Raw genomic sequence first — 12,941 nt, 5'->3', positions numbered from 1 at the left:
AAGGCGTTTGACCGTGTCCCTGGGGGAGTCCTGTGGGGGGTGCTTCAGGGGTATGGAGTACCGAACCCCCTGATACGGGCTGTTCGGTCCCTGTACGACCTGTGTCAGAGTTTGGTCCGCATTGCCAGCAGTAAGTTGGACTCGTTTCCGGTGAGGGTTGGACTCGGCCAAGGCTGCCCTTTGTCACCGTTTCTGTTCATAATAGTTATGGACAGAATTTCTAGGCGCAGCCGAGGCGTAGAGGGGGTCCGGTTTGGTGGCCTCAGTATTGCATCTCTGCATCCGAGTGTGAAGCGGCTGGGATGAGAATCAGCACCTCCAAATCTGAGACCATGGTCCTCAGTCGGAAAAGGGTGGCATGCCCTCTGCAGGTCGGGGATGAGATCCTGCCCCGAGTGGAGGAGTTCAAGTATCTTGGGGTCTTGTTCACAAGTGAGGGAAGAATGGAACGAGAGATCGACAGGCGGATCGGTGCAGCATCTGCAGTGATGCGGACTCTGTATCGGTCCGTTGTGGTAAAGAAGGAGCTAAGCCGAAAGGCGAAGCTCTCAATTTACCGGTCGATCTACGCTCCTACCCTCACCTAAAGAACAAGATCCCGGATACAAACGGCCGAAATGAGTTTCCTCTGCAGGGTGTCCAGGAGGAGCTCAGAGTAAAACCGCTGCTCCTCCACTTTGAGAGGAGCCAGATGAGGTGGCTGAGGCATCCTATTCGGATGGCCTGTGAACGCCTCAGGATCCCCCCGGAAGAGCTGAATGAAGTGGCTGGGGAGAGGAAAGTCTGGGCATCCCTGCTAAAGCTACTGCCCCCGTGACCCGACCTCGGATAAGCGGTAGAAAATGGCTGGATGGATGAAATAATAAATGTTATTTTCAATAATTTTTTTTTTTTACAAATGGGCACCGCAAAGCACGCTGGGAGTAGGAAGGCTTTCACTGTCGTTACAACGTATATTCTTCTCATACTACTGCAGTTAACCGCATCCATCCATCCATTTTCTGTACTGCTTCTCCTCACGAGGGTCGCGGGCGTGCTGGAGCCTATCCCAGCTATCTTGGGGCGAGAGGCGGGGTACACCCTGAACTGGTCGCCAGCCAATCGCAGGGAACATAGAAACAAACAACCATTTGCACTCACATTCACACCTACCGGCAATTTAGAATCCTCAATCAACCTGCCATGCATGTTTTTGGGATGTGGGAGGAAACCCAGAGAAAACCCACGCAGGCACAGGGAGAACATGCAGACTCTACACAGGCGGCACCGGGATTTGACGCCTGGTCCTCAGAACTGTGAGGCAGATGTGCTAACCAGTCGTCCGCCATAAATATTTAAGTAAGTTTGAGTAGAATTTACCATGTAAAACTACAGGAGTGGGAAAATGCCGCTGACTCGTCTTTCTCAAACTGAAGTGTAGGTGCAAATGTGGAGCTGTACGAATAACATCTCTGAGGAGTTCATCTACCACCATCAACTCTGTAAAATAAGACACCATTTAAATCCGAAAAATTGTGAAATGTCAAAATTAGACTTTGGGAGTTAAAATCACCTCCCAAAAATGTAACCCTGAAATGTTAACACTCCAGGTTTTGCAGCGTGTTGTTGAGGAATGCAATGCATAGCCCTGCTTCAGGTTTAAACTCGACACCAAAATATGCTGTCGTCTATCTTGTGCTTGATTATTTGTGTGCACGACTTTTGCAGCATTCTTTGAATATCGTCTACCGGATGGGAGGGGGCGCGCTTCCTGCCTCCTGACCTGCCTTCCTTTTTATGGAAAAACACATTTCTATGCAATCCGATGAAATCTAAGCGTTTTTGTTGAATAAATAACCAATCAAAAAGTTCACAGTTGAGCGGTCGTATAATTGTAGTATTCGGTGTCTGCATAGTGAGATGCAGCCTGAGTCTCGCGGTAACGGATAAAAGTTGCGAGTCATGTTTCACTGAAGACGGATGGAAGAAACACGGACGTAATTGAAAGGTAAACGTCTTTTCAGTTTGTTCTGGTTCTCTTCTAGTTTTGTCTTTTTCTTGGGACCAATCGTATCTGAAACTCACATGGCAATCCAATGAGAACAAAGGGCAGCGAAGACTCCAAAAGTTAAACCCGTTTGCTTTTCCAATGGGTTAAGAACTTCATGGTAATGCTCGCATAAGTTAACGACTCAATTGGTGACTATTTGGAGATCATGTAACCGAGAAAAGTGAATTGTAGGGGCTTGCACACTTAAGTGAAGTTGAGCTGAATATTTCCTTAGCGCAGTTGCGAGTTGATCAATCCAGGTTTTGGTTTTGACTGACTTTGCAGTGTGGGGGGAGACGCGGTGTCCTCAAGGATGGTCAGCTGCGTGCTGCATTCATCACCACGATAGAACCAAGTTTATTTGACAACATGCAGGGGGGGTTGATTTATGTTGACAAATTCTAACAGTTGACGCCCCCCCCCCCCCTCCCCATCCTACCTTTGGTTTGCAGATTTATGGTTTTTCGATATTCTGCTCCAGTGGTACCACCCCACAAAAAATACTTAACCCTCCAAGTACCACCATCATGACCAATGGTAAAATGCAGTAGTGTAGTAGGCTGAGTTCATCAAAACAAGAGGGTATTTTATCTTATTGTAAGCCACTGGCCGGCACGGTGGGCGACTGGTTAGCAGGTCTGCCTTACAGTTCTGGGGACCGGGGTTCAAATCCCGGCCCCGCCTGTGTGGAGTTTGCATGTTCTCCCCGTGCCTGGGTGGGTTTCCTCCCACATCCCCAAAACATGCATGGTAGGTTAATTGGAAACTCTAAATTGCCCGTAGGTATGAATGTGAGTGCGAATGATTGTTTGTTTCTATGTGCCTGCGATTGGCTGGCGACCAGTTGAGGGTGTACCCCGCTTCACGCCCGAAGATAGCTGGGACAACACTGCACTTCAATATAGAAAAAAAAAAAAAAAAAAAAAAAAAACGGAACTTAATAATTCAATTAAAATGTATTGCACATAAGGTTAAATAAAATTTTATCGAAATAAAAGTTGAAAAACAGTTCTAAAATATGAAATGCTAATGTATTGAAATGTTAAATACAAGTGAACTGTACTCAGGCAGTGATACTGTAGTGGACCACTAAGGGGAGGTCTAATACCGCAAATGGTATTTGTACCACACTTTGAGAATCACTGATCTATTGTCAATAAATTAAGTCTTTGTGTGGCATTTGGTTGTACAAATGGTTCAGGCAGTAGCAAGCATTTCTTTGGCTTTCCAAGGGAAAATGGAATACGTGACCAGTGGATAGGGAAAGTCTATCGACAAGGGAAGAAGCGTGGTCAGTTATGGGTGCCTTGCAAGCATTCCAAACTCTGTGCTGATCACTTTGAACCGGCATGTTTTGAGAAAGACTTGGGAGAAAGCAATGGATACTCAGGTATAGTTAGGCAGTTATTTCAAGCCGTGACTGTATAAAAAGACATGCTTCTGACATACCGTGACATCGAGCCAGTGGGCGCTCTCTTGCTCTCTTTATCTGTTGTACAGCTGCTACTTGGCTACTCGTCGTCATCACTGTCAGGTTCCGACCTCCTGATCGGCTCAAACATGTACCGTTTGACGATGCCAAGTTCAGTTGGGTGCTCCTGTACGTCAAAATCCTCCTCCTCCTCATATTCCAACACGTTGCTCGCTATTGCCTATAGTGTGTTGCGCGCTGTGTTTGGCAATTGGAATGTCACTTCCGGTAACCGCTGCGGTGGATAGAGTAACCACACCTTCGGTTATGTTCGGGGAGTGCTCAATACGCGTAATTAAAACCTAAATTTTAGTTAAACTATAGTTCACAACTTGCTGGAAGTGACATGCATGTATTACATAACATAAACAATTACCTTGACGTTCCACGAGCACACTAGCGGCTAATGGCACACCCGTACCACCGTTGTGTGAGCCTCCGGCTCACCACAACAGTCTGTGATTCTTAGTTCTGCTTTTCAATGTATTTTTTGAGGCGCAAAATGCTAATTTTAACTCTCAAACGGCAATGCAAAACCGCTTAATTCGAGCCTTGTGAAGATACATTTCATCATCAAGTCTCTTCCAGAGCGTGTCACTTTTCTGGTGAGCGCAGTAAACAAACCTGTGGCTAATCATATACTTAAATAAATTATTTTAAGTACATTTCCTTACCGCTTACTATAAATTCTGTAACACCAGTGATGCATCTTAAATCCTCTCATGACATTTCTCGTTAATTCTTAAATTAATTTCTTATATGAAGCAAAGGTGCTGATTTACCATGGGCTTTTCAAAGTGGACACACCTCCAATGACTTCATGCCCCCAAAAGATATTTGCAGGTCTGCAGCAGTTTTTTTTTAATACAGTAAATGTTTTTACAAATAGTAACACCTGTGACATGAACTCACGGGACAGCTGCCAGGCACTGTTGCCTAAGAGTAAAACCCCCGTCACCCAAGACCCGCTGCCACCCCACAGATGGGTGTATGTGGTGCATTAAAAGGACAGAGATGAGTGTGTGAAATGCATTAAAATCCTGGGGCAGTACAGAGGGGCAGGGTGCCTGGACCGGGAAACAGCACTGACTTACTGAAACCCGGTCCAACACCCGGAACCCCTGACCCCATATTGCCCCCCCCCAAGAAACGCTGAATATGTGTAAGTGCCTCGGTGTGACTAGTGGAAAAAAAAGAAAAAAATATTTACTGTGACTGGTGTAAGAGTGTGCCCTGCGATTGGCTGGCAACCAGTTCAGGGTGTACCCCGCCTCCTGCCCGATGACAGCTGGGATAGGCTCCAGCACGCCCGCGACCCTAGTGAGGAGAAGCGGCTCAGAAAATGGATGGATGGATGGATGGTGTAAGAGTGTGCTGAGTGAGTTGCTCCAGCAACCGGGGAACATGGGCGAGTCCACCACCACTGCCTGCCGGGAGGTCCGCCCAGTAATTCACCGGTGTCGTGTGAAGTTACTTTTCGTTCCAAAATGCTGAGTTCCGGTGCGTACCCTTCAAAATAAAAGGCTACAAGCTTAAAACAGGAAGTCCAGTTAAAACTTGCACATATAAAACATTTGATGTGATAAAACAGTCCCAAATAACTATTTTAACAATGCTATCTTTAACCTTTAGCTGAAACATTAATTAATGAATATTAAGTGAATTGGGTTAGTTCCACACACATTGGCTTTTAGTTCATAGGTTTGATATTAATACTGGTTATAAAGAACCCTTGAGTCAAATGTTCATTTCTAAAATAATCTGAATCGAGATGAGGAATCGGAATTGGGACAGGAATAGCTCAAATTCAAACGATGCCCAACCCTAAGCGGGGGCTGCAAAAAGGTCCAGTGTTTTATTAAAAAATAACAATTGCTCAATAGCTTGGTGGTCCCTACCCCGTGTATCAGTGCCCCCCCCCCGAGTGGTGTGGTGCACTAAAATCTGGAGAGGCCAGGGGGGGCAGGGCTGCCAGGCACTGCTGCCTAGCAGCCAAATCCACCCCACCCAAGACCCATCGTCCCCCAGAGATAGGTGTATGTGGTGCATTAAAACATGAAGTGTTTTATTTCCGTGATGAGATCCAATGCAGGAGGTGTGAAGTGGCTTAGCCAGTGTAGCTGTAGAGATGAGTAGCAAAAGACCATGTTGTAAAACTAAACACGCCACAAAAAACAATAACAGCTATGGTATATTATATACAATATATATATATATAGCTCAAAGAGGAACATTTATCCCACATTTATATATATATATATGTATGTATATATATTACGTATCTTTTTATACAGTCATGGCTAGAAATAATGGCACCCAAAGATCCCAATATTTTTTAGCACGACTATATATATTATACAGTATATTCATATGTTTCAGTGACACGGCACAAGCTTTGATATAATATGCAGTATTCCTATAGATTGTGTGGCCCTCGGTCGAGTAGCTTTATAACACGCCGAACAGAAAGTCTGTTGGCTCATCATATAGGCAAAATTCACAGATGACAGTACTGAAAACTACAGCGGCCTACAAAGTTGGCTCAATTACACCAGTCACCAGTCAGGAGGAATGGGCCAAAATTTCTGCCAACTACAACCCTAATTCCAATGAAGTTGAAACATTATGTTGAAACAAATCATGTTCAACCTATATTTAATTGAATACACTACAAAGACAAGATATTTAATGTTCAAACTGATTAACTTTATTGTTTTTAGCAAATAATCATTAACTTAGAATTTTATGGCTGCAACGCGTTCCAAAAATGCTGGGACAGGGTCATGTTTACCACTGTGTTACATCACCTTTTCTTTTAACAACATTCAATAAACGTTTGGGAACTGAGGACACTAATTGTTGAAGCTTTGTAGGTGGAATTCTTTACCATTCTTGCTTGATGTACAGCTTCAGCTGTTCAACAGTCCGGGGTCTCCGTTGTCGTATTTTACGCTTCATAATGTGCCACACATTTTCAATGGGAGACAGGTCTGGACTGCAGGCAGGCCAGTCTAGTACCCGCACTTTTTTACTACGAAACCACGCTGTTGTAACATGTGCAGAATGTGGTTTGGCCTTGTAAAGATGTCTGCGCTTCCAAAGAGGTGTTTGATGAGCATTCCTCAACTTTCTCAGTCTTTTTTGCCACCTGTCCCAGCTTTTTTGGAACGTGTTGCAGCCATAAAATTCCAAGTTAATGATTATTTGCTAAAAACAATCAAGTTTATCAGTTTGAACATTAAATATATTGTCTTTGTAGTGTATTCAATTAAATATAGGTGTTATGGGTGTGTGTTCTGGTTGTTGTTTTCCCCCTGTCTCGTACACACCTGCTCCTGAGAGCATCTTCCCCACCTGTGCCTCGTTTACCCTAATTACCCCATGCATTTAACCTCCAATCTCATTCTTTCTGGTCGCCAGTTCGTAGTACCTTGTTGTCACGTTCCAGCACTCCTTGTTTCCACCTCACCGACTCATAGTAAGACTAGACCCTGTTATCATTTTTTACCTTGCCTCTTTGCCTCACGTTGTTTGGATACTGTTGCCTTTTCGGATTGCCTGCCTGTGTACTGACCTCTGCTCATATATTAAACCTCTTTTTTGAAACTGTCCATCTGTATTGGAGTTGTGCATTTTGGGTCCTGTCCTCTGTTCCGTTCATGACAATAGGTTGAATATGATTTGCAAATCATTGTATTCTGTTTTTATTTATGTTTAACACAACGTCCCAACTTCATTGGAATTGTGGTTGTAGATACAAGGAAATCCTCACTTCTTGTCTGCGCCGCTTCGCCCCTGCACCGTGGTGGCTGCGAGATTTAGTTCTCTTGCTGGCGGTTGAGGTCCCGATGGCCGTAGGAAAAATAGTTGGCACGGCAACTGGTTTCAGCCTCTGCCTAACTACACCTGAGTATCCAATGCTTTCTGCTAAATGTTTCTCAAAACATGCCGGTTCGGAGTGATCAGCACAGAGTTTGGAATGGTTGCTCGGCACCCATAGCCGACCACGTTTCTTCCCCTGTTGATTAGCTTTCCCTATCCACTGCTCACATAGAGACCAAATGACAGTGTTAGGTCTCGGGAGAGGCCCTCAAGTCAGAGGACTTCCTCTGCACTTAGTAGTAGGTGCACTGGGATATGTTGGAAACAGCCACAAAATTTGAACCCCCACCCTTTTTTGAATTTTTCTCTTCAGATTGTGGTACATGATTACTTTGTTTATTCTTGTTGGGGAGCACACATGAGCATGAAACAAAACCGTTAAAAATGGAAAACAATATCAAAATAGTATCACTAAATGTAAACGGCTTGAGTACGCCAGTGAAGAGAGGGAAGGTTATGATGAAATTGAGAAAAGAAAAAGCTCAAATTGTAATGTTACAAGAGACATTTTTGCAAAATATTCACTGTGAACAAGAAGTTTGTCTACAATAAGATTTGGTTGACTCAGGCGGGCCAGGTCTTATAGTGAGGCCTCCTAACCCTCTTCCCCTGGGAAAACCACTTGAAGCATTACCACAACAATAGGATTGACATAAATAAATGTAAAAACAATTGCATAAATGTACCAACACTTTATTTATTTTTTTGTGCAAAATCACATTCACAATTTTATCATTTATGATTTGAATTATATTCCAATTTATTTATAAGCTAAACAAAGCAATTTACCTATTAAAATCATAGTCCTTAACCGAAAATAGATCAATAATTTCTACTGCAATTATTGCGCTTTATTTTAATAGCAGTTTGTTTTCCTGTACAGTCCTCTTTAAAGCAGTCTGGGTTTCTTTAACTTTGCACATACTTTGTCTATGCTACAGTATAAACTGGGTTGGGAGGGTTACTTTATAAAAACTGTAGAAAGATAAATACCCAGACAGCAAGTAGTTATTGAAACTACCCTGAACCAATGTTTTTTTTCCCAACAATACGTCACTGAATCAATGCTGAAATCTGAAATTGATTCTACATCATGTTGCACCATTTTTCTATATTGAAACAACGTTGAAATTCTGAACATACTGTAGAGCAAAATAATTTCAATAGTATTTCAATTATCAACAATATTGAATGTTGCCAAAAGTCACTTAATCAACATTGAACAGCTGATGTTGATTCTAGATCATTTTGCACATTGTTTGATGTTGAAACCATTGAAATCCTGACCACTACGTCTCTCCAGCGTGTCCTGGGTCGTCCCCAGGTTCTCCTCCCAGTGTGACATGCCCGGAACACTTCACCAGGGAGGCGTCCAGGAGGCATTCTAAACAGATGCCTGAGCCACCTCATCTGGCTCCTCTCAATGCGGAGGAACAGCGACTCTACTCTGAGCCCCTCGCGGATGACCGAGCTTCTCACCCGTTCTCTAAGGGAGGAGGAAACTCATTTCAGCCGCTTGTATCTGGGATCTTGTTCTTTCGGTCACAACCCACAGCTCGTGTCCATAGGTGAAGGAAGGAATGTAGATCGACTGGTACATAGAGAGCTTCGCCTTTCGGCTTAGTTCCTTCTTCACCGCAACAGACAGATACACACGCTGCACCGATCTGCCTGTCGATCTCCCGGTCCATTCTTCCCTCATTTGTAAACAGACCCCAAGATATTTGAACTCCTCCACTTGGGGAATTATTTCATCCCCGACCTGGATAAGGCACTCCAACCTTTTCCGACTGAGGACGATGGTCTCAGATTTGGAGGTGCTGATTCTCATCCCAGCCGCTTCATTCTCCGCTGCAAACCGCTCCAGTGAGAGTTGGAGATCACGGCTAGATGAAGCCAACAGAACCACATCATCTGCAAAAAGCAGAGATGCAATACTGAGGCCGCCAAACCGGACCCCCTCTACGCCCCGGCTGCGCCTAGGAATTCTGTCCATAAAAGTTATAAACAGAATTGGTGACAAAGGGCAGCCTTGGCGGAGTCCAACCCTCACCGGAAACGAGTCAGACATACTGCCGGCAATGTGGACCAAACTCTGACACTGGTTTTACAGCCCGTATCAGGGGGTTCTCCCGAAACACAGGACTCCACGAGGGACACGGTCGAACGCCATCTCCAAGTCTACAAAACACATGTAGACTGGTTGGGCAAACTCACATGCACCCTCAAGGACCCTGCCGAGGGTGTAGCGCTTGTCCACTGTTCCACGGCCAGGACGAAAACAACACTGCGCCCCCTGAATCTGAGATTCGACTTCCCGACAGACCCCTGAATAGACCTTACCAAGGAAGCTGGTCCACTTTTTTAAAAAGGGGGAGAACTACCCCAGTCTAACAATCCAGAGGCACTGTCCCCGATGTCCACGCGATGTTGCAGAGGCGTGTCAACCAGGACAGCCCCACAACATCCAGAGCCTTTAGGAACTCCGGGCGAATCTCATCCACCCCCGGGGCTTTGCCACCGAGGAGCTTTTTAACCACCTAGGTGACCTCAACCCCAGATATAGGAGAGCCCGCCTCAGAGACCCCAGACTCGACTTCCTTATGGGAAGGAATGTCCGTGGGATTAAGGAGGCCTTCGAAGTACTCTCCCCACCGCCTCACAATGTCCCGAGTAGAGGTCGCCAGTGCCCCATCCTCACTATACACAGTGTTGATGGTGCACTGCTTCTCCCTCCTGAGAACCCGGATGGTGGATCAGAATTTCCTCGAAGCCGTTTGGAAATCGTTCTCCATGGCCTCACCGACCAACCTCAGTGACCAAGAAACCTGCATTGCTTGGCCAGCCGGTACCCATCAGCTGCCTCTGGAGTTGGCCAGGCCAAAAAGGCCTGATAGGACTCCTTCTACAGCTTGACGGCATCCCTCACCGCTGGTGTCCAGCAACGGATTCGGGGATTGCCGCCACGACAGGCACTGACCACTTTACGGCCACAACTCCGGTCGGCCACGTCAGCAATTCTACCAGATGCCTGAGCCACCTCATCAGGCTCCTCTTCATACGGAAGAGCAGTGGCTTGACCCTGAGCCCCTCCTGGATGACCAAGCTTCTGTAAGGGAGAGCCCGGGAACCCTGTGGAGGAAACTCATTTGAGCCGCTTATAGGCATGTCACGATAATTACTGTCATCTTATCGTTATATATATATATAGAGCGTCTGGGAGCGCTCACTCCCATCCTGATGAAGTGCTTCAAGCGACTAGTCATGCACCACATCAAGTGCCCCGGACCGCTTCCACTTTGCATATCAGTCCAACCTGTCAACCAATGACGCTGTCTCCACCGCCCTCGACTCTGCCCTCACACACCGGGATTCTAAGGAATCATATGTCAGACTGCTGTTCATAGACTTCAGCTCAGCATTTAATACCATCATCCCTCAACAACTGATCTACAAACTGGACCAGCTGGGGCTCAACACTTCGATGTACAACTGGCTGCTGGACTTTCTGACAGGGAGACTGCGGGCAATATGGGTCGGCAGCAACACATCCAGCATCATCACCCTGAACACGGGGGGCTCCTCAAGGATGTGTATTGAGCCCCCTCCTCTTCACCCTGCTGATCTATGATTGCACACCCATACACAGTTCCAACCTCTTCATCAAGTTTGCAGACGACACAACTGTGGTGGGTCTCATTAGCAACAGGGACAAGACAGAGACAGGAGTGAGGTGAGCCGCCTGGCCGAGTGGTGCACGGACAACAATCTCTCCCTAAATGTGGAGAAAACCAAGAAGATTTTTGTGAACGTCAGGAGAGCGCACTACCAGCATGCTTCCCTGAACATCAACGGACTCTCTTCACCGCAGCACCAAGTTCCTTGGAGTGCACATCACCGAGGACCTTTCCTGGACCAGCAACACCTCATCACTGGCCAAGAAAGCTCACCAGCGTCTTTACTTTCTGCGCAAGTTGAGAAGAGCCAGAGCCCCGACCCCCGTCATGTGTTCGTTCTACAGAGGGACCACAGAGAGCATCTTGACTGACATCTTCACCGCATCCTGCCGCGTAACTCTCCACCTCATAGTGAGGGCAATCAATGATCAATGGAACCTCTCTTCCCTCCCTGGTGGAAATTTACAGCACCGGCCTCACCCGCAAAGCCCTCCGCATAGTGGGGGATGCCACCCATCCATCACACACCTTCTTCAATCTGCTGCCATCAGGGAGGAGACTTTGGAATCTGTGGGGCAGGACTACCCGACTCAAAGACAGTTTTATTCATCAGGCTGTCAGAAAGCGGAACTCTCTGCCTGCTGTGCCCCCTCTACCTCTTCTGACCTCTGCCCACCTGAACACTGAACTCTGATGCCCCACCAACAAGCAGATGCACACACACTCACACATCAATACACACACACACGCACACACCAGCCTGAGAGTCGCACCAGCCACTTTAGCAGCATTCAGGTTTTGTCATCTAATTTGTCTTATTTGCCTTGGTTCTCTGACCTTGACTGTTCTACAAGTCATCTGATCTTTGATATTTTGCACATTTAAATACTTTTTATACTGTATATATCATAGTTCTATTTAGCTTTTTGAAGCACCACGACCCCTTGAGTACCGTAATTTCAATCCTATCTGTTACGCATATTGAAGAATTGACAATAAAAGTACCTTGTAGCCAGGTTTACATGGAGACGTTTCTTGTCATTCTGATTGATGATCTCTGGTCAACTTTTTACGTGAGGGGATTTGCTCTGATCGAGTGTATACATGGGCCCTACTCGGAACAGCTGTGTGACATGCACACTTCATTGTGAACGTCACGTCATTTTTCAAGATGGAGGTCCGTCGTCTGTTCAGCACAGTAGTTGGGAGTGTTTTCATATATTAAAAAAAGCAAGAGAAAAACAACTTATAAGTAGTTAAAAATAAGATCTCCGTCACGTACGCGCGCCGTCGAGAGCCACCATATTTACGCTGTATGTAAAGGATGATTTCACTCGGCATTGAGACGAAGCATGCGCAGACAGAGCGCTTCCGGGCTCTATTCCAAATGATGGCATACATGGCGAAAATTTACTTCTGTTCGGTTTGGCAAAAGGAATATTCCACCCAAGCAAAAAATAAAAAGGGCGTGCCTTATTTCTCATTATTTCAGAGGCATTATAAAAAAGAAGAATATTATCGATTCACCAACCTCTAGATTTGAGGTAAGCAGTGCCCCATCCCTACTAAACACAGTGTAGATGGTGAACTGCTTCCCCCTCCTGAGACTCCAGATGGTGGGCCAGAATTTCCTTGAAACCGTCTGGTAGTCGTTCACTATGGCCTCCCATGCCCAAGTTTTTGCCTCAGCATCCTTCAAAGCTGTGTTCTGGTTTGCCAGCTGTTACAGGTCAGCTGCCTACGGAGTCCCACATGCCACAAAGGCCCAATAGGACTCCTCCTTCACCTTGACGGCATCCTTTACTGCTGGTGTCCACCTACGGGTTTGGGGGTTTCCGCCATGACAGGCACTGACCACCTTATGTCCACTGTTCCGGTCGGC

General features: G+C 45.9%; 1 protein-coding gene across 9 annotated transcripts in view; it reads left to right on the top strand.

Annotated features, from left to right (window-relative positions):
• The first annotated feature begins 1,704 nt into the window (after window positions 1-1,704).
• amot (angiomotin) overlaps window positions 1,705-12,941 on the top strand; it is a 162,280-nt gene continuing 151,043 nt past the window's right edge. For 5 of the 9 annotated variants that reach the window (XR_009785044.1, XR_009785043.1, XM_061750819.1 and 2 more), the window contains exon 1: window positions 1,718-1,987. The gene's annotated coding sequence lies outside the window, so the exon portion shown is untranslated. Of the gene's footprint in view, window positions 1,988-6,897; window positions 6,979-12,941 lie in introns of those variants that run through there. The other 4 variants (XM_061750823.1, XM_061750816.1, XM_061750825.1 and 1 more) reach the window with 3 other exon arrangements.

This window comes from Phyllopteryx taeniolatus, chromosome 17, assembly GCF_024500385.1.
Source record: "Phyllopteryx taeniolatus isolate TA_2022b chromosome 17, UOR_Ptae_1.2, whole genome shotgun sequence".
NCBI lineage: Eukaryota > Metazoa > Chordata > Actinopteri > Syngnathiformes > Syngnathidae > Phyllopteryx > Phyllopteryx taeniolatus.
This window is presented reverse-complemented; position numbering and strand designations above follow the sequence as displayed.